Source organism: Cupressus sempervirens, chromosome 1, assembly GCF_028749045.1.
Source record: "Cupressus sempervirens isolate cs-2001-9-10 chromosome 1, ASM2874904v1, whole genome shotgun sequence".
Lineage (NCBI taxonomy): Eukaryota > Viridiplantae > Streptophyta > Pinopsida > Cupressales > Cupressaceae > Cupressus > Cupressus sempervirens.
In genome coordinates this window covers 593,176,127-593,192,914 of record NC_143118.1, presented here as the reverse complement: position 1 = coordinate 593,192,914, position 16,788 = coordinate 593,176,127, and positions in this window count along the sequence as shown.

The following is a 16,788-nucleotide window of genomic DNA, read 5'->3' as shown; positions in this document are numbered from 1 at the left end:
GGTCTTCCATTACATGGCATAACAACTTTTAGCTTCAATAGTGACAACATCATTTATGCAAGAAGATAAACCACATTCAATGATTCAAAAATATAGGAATGCTCAACAACTAAATTTTCTTGAATGAAATCAGCAACCGCAAACTAAAGGAAGGAGTGGAGTTATAAATGAACTCTGAAATAGTCACTTGCCTTGAAGGACCCACTCATATTTTAGTCTGCACTCCTTGTTGACTTATTCTTCCTACAAAAGGTTAACACAACAAAAATCCAAAACATGAATCCATGGCATAGATCATGATAAGTTTTTTCTATTTAAATGGAGCCTCATCACACAATTGTAAGAGGTTTACCCATTAAAACTTAGAGAAGAAATATACTAGATTTACCATGATATTCATTAATCTAGATATATATTCAGTATTATCTTTAAGTTTCATAAGCATCAAATATTCGTATAGTTAAATCTTATAAAAATAAAAGATTGTATCATGTTCATGAAAAACCATAAAAACCACAAGATATTCAAGTCTATACTTCGAAAATCATAAACAAAATATCTCAAAAACTTGATTCATCACAGACAGTATATATCAAGTGATTTAGGAGATGAGCAAGCAGTGCATGTCAAGTCATTTAGATGCTAAGTGATAGCATTGAAGTTACAGTATGTGCTGAGCACTAGGGACTTTAGATGTTGAGTAACACAGTTTTGTCATAGTTGTTTGTATTGGCACAAACTACTATGTAAATCATTTTTGAGAGGGCTTAGAGATTGAAATATGATATTTTGGTGATAAAGATGAATCTTAAGTTGGAATTCCTATGTATAACATGCACCCATTCAGGTAAAGGGAAGGTTTAAGTGATAATATAGATGAATTACAATTGTTGATTCATACCTAACCCTAAGTCACCTAAGTCTTCTTAAGGAGGAAAAACCCTAAATTTCTTATGAGAGTGAAAGGGAATGAATGAATGATCAAGGAGAGATTTTCATATGAAAACTAGGACATTCATGGTGATCAAGGTATTATGATTTAAATTACAGAATCAGTTAAAGGAGAATAGAGGAAGGAAACAATGAATAGCAGAGAGACATCTAATCAAGAAGGATCAAGTAAACAATAGATTAGAGGTGATCTCTCGTCAAGCATTAGAGTGTTAACCACAGGATCATTGCTTAGACATTCTAATAGGTAAATTAGTTAAATCTCTTAACAAAGTAGTCCTAATAGGTTGTATTGAAATCCTCTAACAAGGTGCTTACTTAATTGTGAGTTGAAGTCCTTTTACCAAGCACACTTCTAACAAGGTGTTGAAATCCTCTAACAAGGTGAGACCTAACAATCTTCGTAAGCCTTTAACAAGGTAGACCTTTCATAGGGTAGATCATGGTTCATGATCAAACATTGTAACCTTTATTGGATATACTTTATTACTGCAGTAGTGAAGATTTATGGGTGTCATCCCCACCCCAGTTTCACCTTCTCATTGGAGGGTTTCTGGGTAATCATATCTTGTGTCATATATTGTGAATGATTACTTATTTACATGCTTTAGATGTATATGCTTTACATTGGTATTTTAGTTTACTTATTAAATATGTGAGATGGATGTATGGTGAATATTTTATGGGTCAAAGTTTAAAGCATTGATTCACACCCCCACCCCCCTATGAAGCTTATCTTTCCTATTTTAATTACAACAATTGGTATCAGAGCACAATTCTCTAAAAGTGAAGCTTTGTAGCTTTGAGGAAAGATCTTGGAAATGGAAGTTTATAAGTTGGGACAAATCATTGAGAATCAAGGAATTGAAATACAATTCATTCTACACCAGTTGAATGAAGCAAGAGATGATCTAAAGAAATCATTAAAGAGAAGAAAGGAAATTGCTATTGAGGAGAATGACACACAATACTGAGAGATGGGCATTACTAAGCTATTTACAAATGGAGACTCTAATGAATTTGATATAGTAGTTGTAGATCTAATGGAAAAGAATAAAACCATAGTTGAAGAGATCAAAAATCTTAAAACAGAGCAAGAATCACAAGCCGTTTTACTATGTGAGGTGTCTGAACAGAAAAAAAAGCTATGGAAAAAAAAGTCATGATTGAAGATGACAAAAGAGTTTTGACTAGTACACTAGAGGAGAAATCATCAGAGGTAACAAGGATTGCTAACATGCAATTAGAAACTTTGGGTCAAATGATATATGCAAACCATGAACTAAATGCCAAGGACATTGAGATAACAACATTGAAGTTGCAGAATAAACAGTTGAGCAATGACTTGAAAACGGAAAAGGAGTTTGCTAATTTTTTTAGAAAACCAAATGAAGCTATCAAGTACTTTGAACAATTAATGAGATCTCCTAGATCTAACAATGATACATTTGGACTGGGATACACAAGTACTAAAGAAGGAGAATCATTCAAAAGCATTGAAGAAAGAAGTAACAAAAGTAAAAACTTAAAACCTACTTGCCATAATTGTGGTAAGAAAGGGCATACTGCTAATGTGTGTAGGAGAAAGACTATAAATCAAAATGTTAAGTAGAAGAACATGGGTCATTTCCATAAATGCAATAAACAAGCTCATTAGGCACATAAATGTAGAACTAAGACCATGCACACTCAAAGATTTGAAGGATATTGTTACAACTATCAGAAGTATGGACATAGAGCTTTTGAGTGCAAATCCAAACCCATATGGTCATCAAACAAGAAGACAAAGGTAAAGTACAATGGAAACTCTTATAACTAGGATTATAACATAAGGTATAGTTGTCACTACTATCAAGAGTATGGACTTGTTCCTGAAAACTGTATTAAGACACACTTTAGGAGTGATTACAAAAGGTGGTTGAGTTAAATCACATGTTTTAGCTATTTGAAAATTGGTCAAATCAGTTGATATTGTCCAACAAGGTCAAAGGCACCAAGTTGTGAGTTTAACAAAGGAAAAGGCAAGGCAGACACTGAAACTATCAGAGATGAGATCAATAAGATGTGGAAGAGAAAGGGGGATTGTAGCACATCAAGTGTAGATGGGATCACTTCACCCAATGGGTCAAGTGATCACACTTCATCAAACTAAACAATCAAGAGGTATGTGGGAATGATATTCAAAAGAGATACCATACATCAGTTCCAAGGATTTAGTTTTGAAAATATTACATATGCATGAATAGAGATGCAAAGTGTTATTAGAAATCAAAGAAAAATCTTTAGGTTTTGTTAGTTTTTCATGTTAGTACCGAGCTTGAAGAGTTTCTTATGGATATCAAGTAAAATATTAGTGGATGTCGAGCTAATGAAATTGGTTAGTTGAGACTAAGCTCATAATGGTTTCCAAGTGAATGGAAAGACACGTGGATGCTGAGTGAGCCTGAAATTAGTTGATGCCAAGTGTACAACTGTGTAAGAACTTTGCATTAATTGCATTATTTTAAGGGCTATTTGATCAATTTCTACTTATTTAACATCATTTTAATTCAAGAAAGAAATCAAAGAGCTAAAGACAATCTAGAGAATACCATTTGAAGCATTTGGAGAAGATATGAATGGCCATTCAACACCATTTCATCAAGATTTGTAAGGTATTTACCGTGTGCTGAGTTACGCAGTTTCAAATTTTGCAAACCCCAAATTTATGTGATGACATCTAGTTCTTAAAAAGAAAAAGGTGTAGAGGCAAAAGAGGTTCTAAATGTTCAGTTAATCAACAATGAGATAAAACAACCTATTTTCAAGGCTTTTCTCGATATAACATATAAATAGGATCCCTTCAGTGCATTGTCTATGATACCACCACAATTTTTAATGATTCAAGATGTCATAAATTGTTATACTTGTAAGATTGGAAGTATAGGTAACATGGAAACTAGAGAAGAGTATGGAAGACTTTGTGAAAATGGAGCTTTGAAGGAATAATACAACATTGTCAAGAAGAAAGGGTTAACTCCTACCCTAGATTTCCAAAATGTTTTCAAAACTAAGTGGATTAGGATTGTCTTAAGCAGAATTCATGACAGCTCAGTATGGCTAGAGGATGGGTTAGTTAAAATTACAAAGAAAACTATTCATAGGGTAATAGGGTATCCAACCCTAGATCGGCCAAAGACTATGAGAAGTGAGTCAAAGGAAGTCATTGAAAAGAACACAAGGGCTATGTAGAACAAAAGGGGAATGATAATTGATACAATCACAGATCCCCTAATAGCCTTTGTAGTGAGGGTAATAGCTCATAAGTTTTATTAGTGAGGTAGATTAAATAGTTTACCTTGCATTATAGTAGACATGGGCTATGAAATTGTGAAGAAAGATCATACTTATGATCTTTTTGAGTTGCAATTGTAACAATTGATTGAAAATCTGGAGCAACAAGGAAAAACAAGAGTGCTCAATGCAAATTTGGATCTATTTTGTTATGTATTTTCTTTTATGTGCAGAATACATTGCCTACTTTTGATAAGGTTGCATGGAAGACAAATAGATCAATTACAATATAGATAGGAGAGTTCATTGAACAATTAGCTGATAACTTTGAGTCAGTAATGACTAGTTATTTTTAAGATTTCAAACAATCTATGAAGAAGAGATTAAGGATTCTAGTCTCATTAGTGGAGAAACATTATGATGATGTTTTCTTCCTAGTTGACACTAATCATACATATGTACAAGAAGAAATTCCTAGGGTGAGATGGCTAAGGCCATTAGGATATGAGATAAATGTTGATGAGGCTTCTGCAACAATCACAATACTACTTGCAAAAGAAGTGGACAAATAAGCCAAAGCATTTGGTAACTATGAACTAGCCAAATCTAAAATCACTATTGAGTTGAAGACTACCGCTATAATTAGGAAGAATAAAAAATTGGTGAAGAAATTGAAAGAAAAATTTGGTGAAGGGGTTGAGGAAGAGGAAGAAGAAGAAGATGAAGAAGAAGAAGAAGAAGACACATAGGCTCAAGCACCACTGACACTAACACAAGGTCAAGGAGAGGATCATCAAGAGGAGGAGATAGAAATTGTAGAAGGTGTTGTGGGAGAAGCTGAGGAAGCACCTACTCCCACTGACAAGAAGACAAGGAAGGCAAAGACACCTGCAGTGACAAAACCAAAGAAGGTTGCAAAACCAAGTCAGCCCAAACTAACAACACCTACCACAAGGAATAGTACAAGAGTCATTGCATTGGAGGTTAAAGAGGTATCCAAGCCTAAAGAGAAAGAAGGTGGACCACATAAAAGATAAAGAAGAAAGTATGTTTCTTAGGATAAACCTAATGAGGAGAAGACTGAATCTGATGGCAATAGCCAATTCGAAGTGGTAAGTCATAGTCCCTCCTCAAACTTAGATAACTTATGTGGGAACATTAGAAACAATGCTGACTTGTCAGGTTTCTCTCACATTGAATTTGATAACCTTGAAAAGAATAAATTAGAGGAGGCAATATATGCCATGATGGATACTCTTAAGAAAACTCCTCTGGAAATTGCCAACTCAATACCTAAGAGTTTATATGATAGAGTTGAGTAGAAATGACACTATTGTTTAGACACAGAGAAGCAAATTATGGAGAAAACACTCACTCAAGTTATATTAGAACTTAGAAAGGCACAAATGTCTAAAGGAATATGTTGTGAGATTTGTACCTAAATATAGGGCATTTAGCATATTATAGAACAACATAGAGGATGTTGTACTAAAGTCCAAAGAAATGTGGAAGATTACATATGGACTAGCCGTAACCAAAGAAGGTGAACAAGAACCTATTGAGGTAAAAGATGATGAGGAATATGACAATGAACAAGGCATAATTGAGGGAGGCACTGATATGAATGTTGATAATCAGGCAACAACTGAAGAAGAGCAGCAACTAGATCAGAATGTACAAGATACACAAATGTTGAGTGTCAGTCCTCCACAAGTAATAAGTATAAGTACTAAAACTATCACAGTAAAGGATGTATCTAATCCTACTGATCAGAACTTCAAGCCCCTGATAGAGGAAGATTTGAAAAGAATACTTGACCAATCCACACTATAGGCGAAATTATGTGACAACCCTGTATTGGTAAGAGTTGATGAAATTTAGAAGGTGGAGTCTATGACTACAGGGGAGAAAGTGAAAACACAAGAAACATCTACAATCACTCCTCATGTCATAAGTGTACAACCTTCACCACATTTAGTTGTATATCAAAGGAAGGAGACAATAGAATGCACTATTAGTACACCCATGGAAAGCGATCTAGTCTCAAAAAATGCACAAGAACTTGAAAAAGACAAGGTTGAGACAGTTGGAGAAGACAAGGTGGAAATACCAGTCAATGATGAGACATCAAGTCAACCAGCACAAGATCAAGGTTCAACTAATATGAACGAGGCAAAAAAGTACAAGCTTGAAGAGACAAATTTGATACCCAAGTTGAATGAGCTAGAAGCAATTCAAGCATTGGTAACATTACTAGAATTAGGAACTTCTTCCAATCAAAATCTTCAGAGGCCGAACACAGATGCAACACCTTTGCAATTTTTAGTGTTGAGTCCTAGCTCATCAAAGGTAGAAGAGGTAATAACTTATGGAGATGTTAGTCTAGATGAAGAAATTGTATTTCCTAAGTTTGATTATGTAGCAATAACAATTGAGCAAATAGGTATACTTCAAGAGGCCCTACCAAGAAAGAAACATCAAAAACTACTCAAATGGTAGCAAAGGCAAAAGCAAGCTTTGATTGAGATCAAAGAAATTTTCTTAGATGCATTTAATCTGCCTACTCAAGATGAATCAAAGCTAATCATTGAACAATTAACCAACATAGTGGAAAAAGTAAGTAATACAGACCTAGACACTAATGTCAAATTATTAGATTGGTTTGAGAAGAAGTTTCAAACTAAAGTGAATGAGAAGATATCTAGTAAAATTTCACTAACACAAGTTGCATTGGCAATTAAGATAGATAGTGTGAAGAAGGTACTAGAGAAAATTTTCCCTCTGTACACCAAATTGTGTAATCCTACACTCTTCACATAGGAGATAAGGAATCACATCCTTAGCTTGGAAAGTCAAATACAGTCATCTAGAGCTAAATTGCCCATGACTTAAGCTCAAAGTGAGAAACATTTTAGGACCCTCTTGCAATCTCAAAGTTAGTTAGCAACTTTACAAGTAGATGAAGCCAATATCAAGGCTAAATTGATTAGCATCTAGTCTATATTTACCCCTCATATGGAGATTCTACACAAGGAGTTAGGCTTTGCAGAAACACTTATGAAGAAAGACCCCAGTCTTTCTACATTAGATGGCTTAGTACACCTTGCTGTTGAGCTAGCCATCCAAGTTAAGTCTTTGGAGGTAGTATGCAATAATTGGGATGCAACTCTTACGATTATTCTTGAGGTCCATAAATATTTTTTTGGACAAATACACTATTAGTGTATAACTCATTGACATCGGTTTCAAAAAGAGGGAGCACGAGCTAAGGGTAAGCAAGACTGGGGGAGTAAGAGAAGTAGAAAATAGAGAAAGAGTATTAGTTGAGGCAAACCTACTCAACAAATAAAGATTTTGTTGTAGAATAAAGTACAAAATAGATCAAACAACTCATGGGGAGTTATAAGATTTTGAGGTCTAAGTCATGTTGCAAATTTTTGATTTTTTGATATTTTGTATAGAAGTAGAATAATAGTTTATGTTATGCTCATAAGAATAAGACTATTAATGTATGACCAAGTATTTTTGATACTCATGTCAAAGGGGGAGATTTTTAATCTCAGATTGGTTTTGACAAGTGAGTGTCTATACACTCAAGTCATTTACTTAGTTCATACTTGTTAGTGAACAGATTGTCCTTCGAGGAAGTACATGCAAATACCCAAGTGAAAGGACTAATCGGCACCAACAGTTGGATAGATTATCATTGGTTTGATAACCTTCCTCTGAATTTTATCAGGTACAACTCCCCATATGAAATATTCAATGAATTAAATGTGAATGCTTTTACCAGAAAGCATAAAAGGATATCAAACATCTACCTGTAAATACATCGTAGATGCGAAAACCTATACTACTGCATAGAAAGAAAGCAAAGAACAACAGGTGACACAAAGTTCATTTGCTGAACACTGCATTGTGTAATGAAAATGAAACTATTTTTTTCATCTTCTTGAGGGAATTAAAATCAGAGCTTTGAAGGATGACATAATAAAGAAACAATGATATTAGATTGTAACTTAAGAGAAAACTAAAAATGACTCAAAGTTTGAATTCAGTGGAAGGAAAAATACATCATAACCAAAGCTTAATGTGTTTAACCTCCAGCCTCCCTTCCCTGACTGTAAATATTACAAAGCCTCTTTCACACATTACAATCTAACCATTATTCAAAGAAAACAGAAACTTTCTCCACAATATTACATCAAACACCAAAATTTAATCTTGATCTCAGACACACAATTCTGAAAAGAAAGAAAATCTGCCCATGCTCTGCCTCTCACTGTCTCTTAAGAAAATGAAAAGATTTTACAAAATCCCCTCCTTGCCTAGAGCCCAAAGTCTATAGTCTGGAAGAAGGAAGAATTGGAACCCTATTCACTCACTTGCTCTGTCTTATTTAACTTGTTCTTTTCCGTAACTCTTCAACTCCATAACTGATTCTTGGTAATCCCCGCCTCCTTTCATATAGTCCAATGTTTATAAATATTATGTCCATAAGATTATAATAATACCGTTGGCATATGACTCAAATAAGGTTTTTAATAACATTACTTGGATATGTATTTCCTTGATTGAAAACCCTTTTTATCTTTTGATGTCTCCACCTGTGGCATATGTAATGTTTAATTTGCCATTAAACACTTTTCACCTTTGCATTACATTTCCTTTTTATATAGGATGGATATAATATTTAGTTTAATATCTTTGCAAATTCATGGCCCTTATGGCATACTCATGCTAACAAGTGGCATTTGTTGGTGATAATGTTCTGTCGTGATTTTGTAACTGCCACTGATATTTTTGATAGTGCCCCACTCAATTGGTCGTAACTCATTAACCAGGAATAAGTTTTAAAATCTCTTTAGCTAGATCATGCATAACTTTCTTCTTAGCAACATATCTGAAACTGAGCCAAATCCAACAATTTGATTGGAAGTTATGCCCCCTGCACTGAGACCCAATCTGGTTGTCTGCATTCCATAATTGTTAATTGCTGAGCCGATAGAGGTGTGAACAAAAACCCATAAATTTTGATCCATAATTAATATCATAAAAATATTTGGAGAAGATTTAGATAACTAGGTTTTCCAACAAATATCTTAAATGCAGCATGATCCAATGGTCGGATTGAGAGATATGGCCCTCAAAATATGACTATTTTCTGCCATCTGCAATTTATGACTGTTATTTCTGATCCGATAGTGGTGCAGTCAATAACCTGTAACTTTTGATCCATATGAAATATGACAAAACACTTTGGTGAAGATTTAGCGAACTAGGTTGGCCAAGAAATATCTAGAATTCAGCTAGATCCAACAGTCAGATTGGGATTTATGACCTCTGAAATATGACTATTTTTTTGTCATTAGAGAATCTGTGTTTGCATGTTGTATTCTTGCATGGTGTTTCAGGCTTGCTGTCATGGGAGCACCGAAACTTGTCTTTATTAATGCTTGTAGACATAGGCTCTATTGCACATTATATCAAATAGGTTTCTACCATTTCCATTGATTATAGAAGCTAGCACATTGAGAAGAATTGGCTATTGAGTTCTTCACATAGGGAAGGATGTGCTGAATAGCATGCTGAGGATCTAAAATTCTACAAAACTTTGTCACCTTTCTTGCAGCCACAATACACACTTCTGCTTCATCATCCATGAATCATTCATAGTAGCAAGCCTCTTCATAGGTGGAATAAACCAATCGATCAAATCACCCTCTTTCATCTGAGAACTAATTTGGCATAGTGGTTCAACATTTTTCTTTTTGACACTAATTCCATCCTTCAGTTGGTGGTCGATAATCGAGACTAGTAGAAAGAAAGAGTGGCCAGATGATATATAAATAGGACTCACAAAATAGTTATCCAATTCTCCAGTGAAGTTTTATTCAAATGAACATAACTCAAATCCTGTGGAGAATATATAGTCAACAACAAAAATTTACTGAACCCAGCTGTGAATCTTGATGTAGAACTATTGTCAACGAATGTAAAACTGCCATTGAACCATACATGTGAGCTTTTCAAAACAGATCATCAAACTTCTAAATTACTATACTGAATCATTGAACTTGACAATTTTGAGCCAGGACTTGAATCTGCAAGATGAACCTTTAGAACCACCTTGTGCTTCTGAACCATCGAACTATTTTGAACTACTTTGAACTTCAATTCAAAGTGGTTCAAAAACTCTAAACTTGAAGTTTTACTTCGATTGTATTGAATCTGCAGGATGGGTTATTTGGACCACTAAACCATTCTAAATTACTTTGAACCACTTCAAACTTCAGTTCGAAGTGGTTCAAAGAGGTTCAACATCTGAAACTGAAAGCTTTAAAAATTGTGACCATATCGAGTACTAACAACACCAAACAAGTAACATATGCTAAAAACAACATGTAAATTTAGAGCATGCCAAGGAAATAGTGAGTGTGAAGTCACTCATATGCCAAGTCACTTAAGTGTCGAGCATATAGTATATGCTGAGTGATTCAAGAGTCGAGTAAGTAGTGCATGTCGAGTCATTTAGATGTCAAGTAACAGTGTTGAAGTCACAATATGTGCCAAGCACCAGGGACTTCAGATGCCAAGTAACATAGTGTTGTCATAGTTGTTTGTATTGGCACAAATTACTATGTAAACCATTTTCAAGTTGACTTAGAGATTGAATTATGATATTTTGGTGATAAGTACAAATCTTAAGTTGGAATTCCTATGTATAACATGAACCCAATTAGGTAAAGGGAAGGTTTAAATAGCAATATGGATGAATTAACAACCATTGATTCATACCTAAGCCTAAGTCACCTAGGTTTTCTTAAGGAGGACATGCCCTAAATTTCTTATGAGAGTGAAAGGGGATGAATGAATGATCAAGGAAAGTTTTTCATGTGCAAACCAAGACATTCATGGTGATCAAGGCAATATGATCTGAATTGTAGAATCAATTAAAGGAGAATAGAGGAAGGAAACATCAAATAGCATAGAGACATCTGATCAAGAAGGATCAAGCACATGGTAGATTAGAGGTGATCTGTCATAAAGCATTATAGTGCTAACCACAAGATCATTGCTAAGACATTTTAACAAGTGAATTAGTTAAATCTCTTAACAGAGTAGTCCTAACAGACTGTATTGAAATCCTCTAACAAGGTGCTTACTTAATTGTGAGTTGAAGTCCTTTTATCAATCACACTTCTAATAGGGTCTTGAAATCCTATAATAAGGTGAGACCTAATAGTCTTTGTAAGCCTTTAACAAGGCATATCTTTCATAGGGTAGATCATGATTCATGATCAAACATTGTAACCTTCATCAGATAGACTTTATTACTGCAATAGTAAAGATCTGTGGGTGTCATCCCCACCCCAAATTTCCCTTCTCATTGGAGGGTTTTTGGGTAATCATATCTTGTGTCATATATGTGTGAATGCTTACTTATTTACATGCTTTATATGTATATGCTTTACATGGTATTTCAATTTACTTATTGAATATGTGAGATGGATGTGTGGTGAATATTTTATGGGTAAAAGTTTAAAGCACTAATTCACCATGCCCCCCCCCCCCCTCCACATACACACACACACACTTAGAAGCTTACCTTTTCTATTGTAATTCCAACAATATTAGTTTTGTAAGATTCTATAAGATGCAACTTACAATATCAAACTCAACTAGTCCTAAACCACAACTAGATAAGAACACCAAGAAGAATCCATACTAGTACATGTAGGTCCACCAAATCCTTTGGTTCTCAAGCCACAACTACTAGGTCTTCAAAATTTGCATCCTCTTTTCCAAGACAAATCCCCTAATCATACCTAAAGACTCCACAAAACCCCTTACTTATACCCAACTAAGCCACAAGTTTTCCTAGTTCATTACAAACAAAATTAAATCCCTTACATTAAATATATGTTGAGCCACAAGTTAGCTACAACACAAATTAAATACCCATATAGAAATTAAATGCTAAAAGTAGGCATACAAAAAACTTGGCACCAATAGAAATCAAGACTAAACCAAGCATCAACAAGTTTCTAAGCATTGTCAAGCTCATAGAGAATGCCAAGTTCCTAGAGCAAGTTGAGCTCCAAGTCCATGCTGAGATCTAGAGACCATGTCAAGCTCCAAGACCATGTTGAGCTCTATGGTGTACGTTAAACACTAGTATCTACCCAACTCCACAAATTTAAGCCAAAATTCCTCCAAACATACGAGATTGTAACCAAGCTTAGGATGCTCTTGCATCTGACACCCCAAGTTTGAAAAGATGTATTTAGTAGCTAGAAGAACATCTTTTAGGATTTAACACATAAATCCCAAATTGGTTCTTTACATACATATCCTCCAAGTCCTCAACTTGTACACTCTTTCCCTTGTTCTTCTTCTACTTCTTTACATCCATCCCCAATGTGCTACATGTTTTCTTTCCATATTGATCTCCAACCTTCTCAAAATATGCCAACTCAACTTGACTACTGATACTCAACTTCCTCCTACTGAGTTCTTCATTCCGCAAAGGAATTAGGGAAAACTTCATGTCACCTTTCTCAACTAGTAAACATATTCTTGACAGAATCATGTACAACGTTGCAATAATACTGCCAAGGTCTACTGAAAAATACATGACAACTATTCATGTCCACAATATCACACAATACTTGATCCTTATATTTTCCAATCTAGAAATCAATAAGGCATTGCTTCCTCACCTCCAAAGCATGCTCAACTTGTAACTAGTCAATCTTATAAGGATAAGAGTGTCTTACTCTCTTCAAACCAAGTTTCTAAACTATCTCCTCAGCAACAAGGTTATTAGTACTACCACCATCCACCATCACCTTGTAGACATTACCACCTGACTTATAACAAGTCCTGAATAAACTAGTCCTCTGACAAGAATCTAGTGTCCTCTAACCAATCAGTATTCACAAAGCTAGAAAAATATCTCCTTTCTTAGGTTGACTATCTTGGATTGCAACCTCATTCACAATAGTAGCTATCCTACCATGTGGACATTTGAAAGATCTATGTCCTTAAATCTAAAATAATCACCTCTGAACACACCTCCACCTATCCTTCTTTTCTGATCAACATGCTTTGATTCACCTTCAACACTTGGTTTAGCTTGTCTCGAACTATCTTTCTTCTCCTTCCCTCTAGCATTACCTTGACCTTTCCTCTTCAACTTATCTTTTTCCTTTAGGGCATACTAATAAGCATCCTCAACTAAATAAATATTCATCATACCAACCTCATCCTAGATATTGAATCTCAAACCATTAATGTACTGAGGTACCTTTTCCTTTGACAAATCTCTATGACTAGATTGAATAGTCAACTTGTAGAACTCCTCAGTATAATCCTTTGCAGTTATATCTTTCTACTTTAGATTCTACAATCTCTTAAATAACTCAAGTTCAGAATCAACAAGAATGAACTTAGCCTTCAATTTAGTCACCATCAACCTCCATCTAGAGATCTTCATTCCACTTTTTTCTTTGTCTCTTTGTAGTTCTTTCCACCAAAGAAAAGAATGTCCTTTCAACTTAGTTTGTGCTAACCTCACTTTGAGTGAATCCTTAATATCCTCAAGATCAATATAGTCTTCCAATTCACTAATCTAATCAGTCAAGTCTTCAAGAGTCAAAGTACTTGAAAAATTAAGAACCTCCATCTTATGCTTCAACTTCAATTGAGATCCAGGTCTAGCAAACTGACCAACTCTAGTTCCAATAGGTCTCTTCACACATTCAATTTTTTCCTCACCACTAGATCTAGTAACTTGAAAGTCTTCAACAACTTCCTCATAACCATCTTTAGTACTCACATGCCTAGGTACACCACCTAAAACACTCACAATTTTAGCAATCATGTCACTCTTCATTAATACAATCTTAGATCTAAATTATGCTCTAATCTTCTCTCAGATCCTTTCTTCCACAACATCACTAAGATCATCAATTTCTCTAGGGCCCAATCTTGTTGGAGGAATCTTCCAATTTTTTTGTAAACTCTAAGAAATAGATCCATAAATACAGATGATCAATCAACTCCACAAGATCAACCTTCTCTTCCAGCCTTCACCCAAGTCTTGATACAAATTGCCACAACTTCAGTGATCTGTCCCTTTCTCTGACACCACCTAATGTAGTACAAGGTAGGAGAATCCATAAAGGATATGTCTTAGCCCCCAAAAAATAACTACATAGTGAAAACACAACAAAAAATGCAATAATAATATAAGATCTGATACCAAATCATAACTCTTTATTCATAAAATAACTAATTACATGCAATATTATTGACTGTAAGGCATTCTGAGTTAGGGAAAAATACAAATAATAATTACAATATCAGTTCTACAAGATCCCACAAGATTCAACTTACAATCTCAAACCCAACTATTTTTGAACCACAATTGGATAAGAATGCTAAGAAGAATCCACACTTGTACCTGTAGGTCCACCAAGCAATCCTCTGGTTCTCAAGCCACAACTACTAGCTCTTCAAAATTTGCATCCTCTTGTCCAAGATGGATCCCCTAATCATTCCTAAAAACTCCAAAAAACCCCTTACTTATACCCAACTAAGCCACAAGTTGGCCCAATTCATTACAAACTAAATTAAATCCTTTACATTAAATATATGTTGAGTCACAAGTTGGCTACAACAAAAATTAAATGCCAAAAGTTAGCTCATAGAAAACTTCACACCAATAGGAACCAAGACTAAGCCAAGCATTAGAAAGATAAAACTAAGCATCAACAAGTTCCTAAGCATTGCCAAGCTCCCGGAGCATGTTGAGATCCCAGACCAAGCCGAGCTCCAAGACCATGTCAAGCTCCATAGACCATGCCAAGCTCCAAGACCGTGCTGAGCTCCATAGACCATGTCGAGCTCCAAGACCATGCCAAACTCCATAGTATATGTCAAACACCAATATCTATCAAACTCCACAACTTTAAGCCAAAATACCTCTAAATATATAAGATTGCAAGCAAGCCCAAGATGCTCCTGCATCATATTTGCACCCATAGGTTGGGATAGCACCTTTCTTTTTAAGAAATAGGCATTTAATGGTTAATTATTGTCTTTGCATAGTTATGAATAATTGCTACTAATTAGTTTGTTCACTTCACGTGTCATTATTTGATTAATCTTCCATAGGTGGTGATAAAGACAATATCATGCTGATTGTTGATAATGTGACTATCTATTTGTTGATAGGAAACTACATACATATGTACACACACACACACAACTATGGCTGAATTTATGTTGTTTGATGTCAATGTGGGAACACTTGAATGGTGTGACAAAACTTTTCCTTTGATGTTCAATCTTCCTAATCAATACCTCTTATAATGGTTATAATTGATGGCTTATTATGATGATCATTTGACAAATACATAAGGTGATAATCTTGACATGCTTGCTAACTAATATTTCATGGATAACATTACCATTTATTATAGATTGGTTTGGTAATTGATGCTCTATTTGGTTATCTCCTTAATGATAATAATTGTAGGATGATCATGCTACTTGTCTTATCATGTTGCTTACTAACTTTACTATCTCATCTTTGTATGATTAATGATAAGGATTTGTATTCATATAGGATCAATGGATGGATGTTATGATATGACAACCATATCTTCATTAGGAATCATAATTCATGTTTTCTCAATGATGATCGATAAAGGATTTCATCCTAAGGACATGGTGGATTATGGAATCATCATTTATTACTAAATTCATGATTCATGTACTGATAAGGTGGGTGTTAGACATCCAAACAATTGTTATACTTGATAACATGTGAGCTCAATGTTTAGATCATACTTCAGTTCTATACTAATGATGGTACTTGATATCTTCAACCCTAGCTCACATTACTTGATCTCAATTCTCTTGTGCACTTACTTGAAGCTAGATGGGAGACTCGTCATATATATAATACTTCATGATTTTCCTTGATAAGACCTTGATGCTATTAAGTTTTTTGAAAGAGCATACAAATTACCTTCTTGAACTTCTAACTACTATGTATAATTTGCCAATTTCTATTTAGTATCTTGAGGTGCTCAAGGTCTGCAACCCCTTGACCATGTGTTTCATTTCTATCTTTTTCTTAGGTTAACAATGAGGGCATCAAAAATCCAAATAAGTATGATTCATGTACCTTCTGATTTCCCAATTGAATTAGAATTTGGTCTTAGGTTTTCTCCTTCATAAAATGCTATGAAATAGACAAAATGAGTCTTAAATACCTTCATCCAATTAGATTAAACCAACTTTTGATGGTTATGAATGTTGGGAGGCCAAAAAGACATTTTTGACAACTTTTTAAAAATTGCATTTTTGCATATTTGCAATTTCTTGTCAAATATGACAATTTTTTTCATTTTTAATCCTAATAAACACCAACTAATCCCAAACATTTAGGAATGGTAGGAAATTCATGTCTAAGGTGAAATAAACATGTTTTCCATTATTGAACATCAAAACACTCAAAAACCAAGAATTAGGTGTTTTAGTGATGAAGTT